Raw genomic sequence first — 4,576 nt, forward strand, 5'->3', positions numbered from 1 at the left:
CATGAGGGGGATGTCTTGACTTTCGGTGAATTGGATTTAAGTGAGGCAGTTTCACAAAGTCCTCAGCCTCATTCTATTCTCTAGAGTCATCGAAGGTCTGTGGCAGGATATAAGTCAAAATGACTGGTGGTGGTTCCGTGACTAAATAGTGGTCTAAATAAACTATATAAGTGCTTAAGATATATTATTCCATTTGAGCCCTCCTGTAATCCTGTGAAGTAAATACTACAGATATTATCCCCATTTGATGGCCTTCTGGACCGTAAATGACACAGTGAGTAGAGTGCTGGATCCAGAGTCAAGAAGACATGAGTTCAAATCCTGTCTCAGATATTTACTATTTGTGTGATCCTGGGAAAGTCACTTAACTACTCTGAGCCTCAGTTTCCTCGGCTGTGAAAATGGAGATAATAATAGCACCTGGCTCCCAGGGTGGTTGTTAGGCTGTAATGAGATATTTGTAAAGTCCTTTGCCAACTTTAAGGTAGTATATAAACACTAGATATTATTACTAAAATAAGGAAACTGAGACACAGAGATGTGGTATAATCCCCCTGTCTTGCTGAGATATCCTGGATAGATAGCTGATAACTGAACTTTTCCAGAACTCTGTCCTATTTGCCTTATATGTTAAGTGGCTAAGGAACACTGTGTTTTCAGCAAAAATGTGTGCCTTTCTAGGACCTGACAGAAGCTAAGTCAAAGGGCACATTATGATGACATGGAGACAGTGTTGTCCATCAGCTGCCAGGACCAGCAGACCTACACTCAAGTGCTGGCTTTACTACTTACTACCAATATAATTTTGTTAAAGTAATGTAATAATAATAAACAATAATAACAATATTAGTAGTAATCAGAATGATAGACATTATTATAGCACTTTAAGATTTGCAAAGTACTTTATAAATATTGTCTCATTTTATCCTCAAAATCATCCCAGAAGGTAGATGCTATCCCCATTTTGTAGATGAGGGGAGTAAGGCAACCATAAATTAAATGACTACTCTAGAGTCACACAGCAAGCAGTGTGGAAGGCCAGATTTGAACTCAGGCCTTCCAGACTTTAGATCCAGAACTCTATTCCCTGGGCCTCAGTTTCCTTATCTATAAACTGAGGTGTTTAGACTTTTTATTTTATTTTTTTATAAATTTATATTTATATATTTTATTAGACTTATATTATTGTTCAGCTACCCCATCTGGGGTCTGTGAGGTGCTAAAGGCCTACACCAGGATGGTACCAGTGTCAGAGGAGAGAAGGAGGCATATATGAGGGACATTACAGAGGTAAATATTGGCAGAATTTGGCAGCAGACTGAATATGTGTGATGAGAGAGAGAGGGAAGCTGAGAATTCTACCTAGGTTGCAAGCCTGAGTGACTGGGAGGACAGTAGTACTCTCAACAGTAAAAGGGAAATTTGGAAAAGGGGAGGGTTTGGGGGGAAAGATGAGTTCATTTTTTAAAGTGTTGAGTTTAAGGTGACTATGAGACATCTAGTTTGAGATGTCTTAGGCAGAGGGAGATTTGATAATGAAAGTCAACTGAGAGATTAGGGCTGGATAAGTAGATCTGAGAATTGTTAGCATAGAGGTTGTGTTCTATGGGAGCTGATGAGATCATCAAGTGAAGTGACAGGGAGAAGAGAAGAGGGTCTGGGACAAAGAGGGTTCAGGTCCTAGGGGACCGCTGTGGTGAGCAAAGATCCAGTAAGGAAAACTGAGAAGGAGCTATCAGGTAGGCAGGAGGAGAACCAGGCTAGAATAGTCACGGAAAACTAGAGAGACAAAAATATAAAGAAGAGAGTGAACAACTATGTCAAAGGCTGCAGAGAGGTCAAGGAGAACAAGCATTGAGAAAAGACCTTGGAGGGGTAGCTAAGCAGCTCAGTGGCTAGAGCACTGGCCCTGGAGTCAGGAGGACCTAAGTTCAAATCTGGCCTCACACACACTTATTAGCTATGTGAATCTGGGCAAGTCACTTCCCCATACCCCCAAAAAGAAAAGACCATGGGATCTGGAAATTAAGAGATTATTAGCAACTTTGGAGAGAGAAGTTTTGGTTGAATGATGAGGTCAGAAGCCAGGCTATAGAGGGGTTAAAAAGAGAATGAGAGGAAAGGAAATTCTTTGTTGTCATTTCCACTGATAAAACCACATCTATTTCTGATTTTGAGTCATTTGATAGTGCCAAGGATTTTGGTGTCCAGAACTCTCTCTTCTGGATTTTCAGTAAATGTGTTTGCTTTGAAAGCAGGAATAGTAGCACCTGTAGAAAGAGTTGCCAGGCGGCATCTTCACAGAGATGGCATCTTCCTGGGATGACCATATAGTTTCTAGAATTCACGGGCAGTTCGCTTTACTTGTTCAGCACAGCAATCTGCTTCTATGGTTTCCTTATAGTCTAGTTAATTTGTTATTTAGCTAGTTGGTTTGATTTTTTTCTTCCAGTAAGTTAAGTGGTACAGTGGATAAAAACACTGGGACTAGAATCAGAATGGCCTGAGTTCAAATCCGGTTTTAGACACTTACTGGAAGGGACAGTGTGAGTTCCAAGTGCCTCTTGTCTCACAGGAAAGAAGGAACTGCCTTGGGGCCTCTTGGTTCAGAGGTCACTCTGTGCCCATGGGAGATGAGGAGGTGCTGAGGGGCACAGTCCAGTTGCCAGCTGACAAGGACATATCTCACAAGACCGCTCACTTGATGAGCTGCAGCTGACATGGCTGGTTTGGCACCCCCTCCCACCCCACATTGGTTCACCTTCCCCAGGCATGAGGAATTCATGCCTGAATCATGCTCTATATAAGGAGCCAGCCTTCTTCCTCCCAGAACACTGCCTGTGCCCCCCCCTTCTTAAAATAAACTATAAATTGTTTCTCTCTCTCGCCTCTGGTCTCATCAATCCCTCCTGAGATTGGATAAGGCTGGCCCTTAGGTTAGGAAAGGTAGCAGCTGCTTACAACTTACCAGTTGGGTGACCCTGGTCAACTTCTTTAATTCAACCTTAGTATCCTCAACTGTAAAACGGGAATAGTAATAAACACCCATTTCATAGGGTTGTTATGAGGATCAAATGAGTTAGTATTTGTAAAGCAGGTAACATAGTTCCTGGTAGATAGTAGGCCCCTAATAGATGCTTGTTCCCTTCTTCCCTTCCCTTTCCCTGCCCCTCCCCTCCCCCTTCTGAAGCATGTGGCTCTTCTTCCCAGTCTCAAGCCCCATAAATGAAAAGAGAGCAAGTCTGGAATCAGAGGATGTGGGTTTGAATCCTAATTCCACCAGGTCTGCTTGTGTCACTTCGGGCAAGTCATTTAACCACCCAGGGGCTCTGTTCCTTCATCAACAAGAAAGTTGGAATTAACAACCTCTGAGGTCCCTTCCAGTCCTAAGCCTATAATCCTATGATATACAGCAATTGCTGGGTATCCCACATTGAAAGATCTTTAAGTAAGAAGATTCCACTATCTTGTTAACTCAGTGTCTAATGATAATGCATAACTTCAGGATGATAGCCTAGAATAACTAATTTAATGGGAGGAGAGAACTGCTTCCATTTGTTTTTCTTACCATGTCTAGAATTAAAGAACAGAAAAAATTTACAACTATAGTTACATCACTGTGGAGTAACTACCACTCTAGTGTTTCAGCTATGTTAGGGCTAGAAATCAGAGAAGGATGAAAATGCACTTCTGCATTTGGTGGATTGATTTAGCATTTACTGCATATCCACAGCATGAGTTTACAAGGCACAGGCAAATTGAGCATTGAATCAAAACAACTGGTACATTCATTTGCTCGGGCACCATATTAATGGCCTTCCCTTCTAGAGAACCAGCATTTCTAGGTCCCCACCAAGTAGGCAAAATCCAGTTCAATTTAGACATATTCATGAATAAAACCTCAGCTAAGCTTCACTGTCATGTATCAAGCCTTAGGATAACTGAGAAATAAGTGATCCATACCTGGCTCTATCTGACTTGTCCCATGCCAGGGTATGACCAGTGGCCAGAAGCTGAGACACAGAGACAAAGCACATTTCAAATTTGGTCAAAGGATAAACAAAGGTAAGCCAGAGGTCAAGTTGTTCCTAGGAGGAGGAGCAAAAACAAGCAGATCAATTGGCCAGTGGAGAGACAGGAGTACCAGAATTTGTTTGTAGAACCTTAGGATAATAGGATTTAGACCTGGAGAAAGAACTTTAGAGATCATCAAGTTCAATTCCCTCATGTGAGGACACTGAGATCCAGAAAAGTTAAGTGGCTTGCCTAAAGTCATTTGGATTGGGATCCAGGTTCTCCGATTCCAAATTCAGTGTTCTTTCTACCACACTGATCCTGTCTTGGGCCTAAAGAGTCAGGCATTATATAAACATAGAAAGATAACAACCTTGATTGTCTTTTTCTTTTTTCAAATTATTGTTTATTTTTTTTTACAATTATTAAACATTGTTTTTCCTTTCCACTTTTCCCCCTCCTTCCACCTTCACTGGAAAAAAAAAAGAAACACAAACTCTTGTAACAATATAGTCAATCAAATCAAATACCGATGTTGACCATAGCCAAAACTGTACGTCTA

Source organism: Petaurus breviceps, unplaced genomic scaffold (assembly GCF_028583685.1).
Source record: "Petaurus breviceps papuanus isolate PSGF00001 unplaced genomic scaffold, PetGlider_PUasm1.0 37, whole genome shotgun sequence".
Classification (NCBI taxonomy): Eukaryota; Metazoa; Chordata; class Mammalia; order Diprotodontia; family Petauridae; genus Petaurus; species Petaurus breviceps.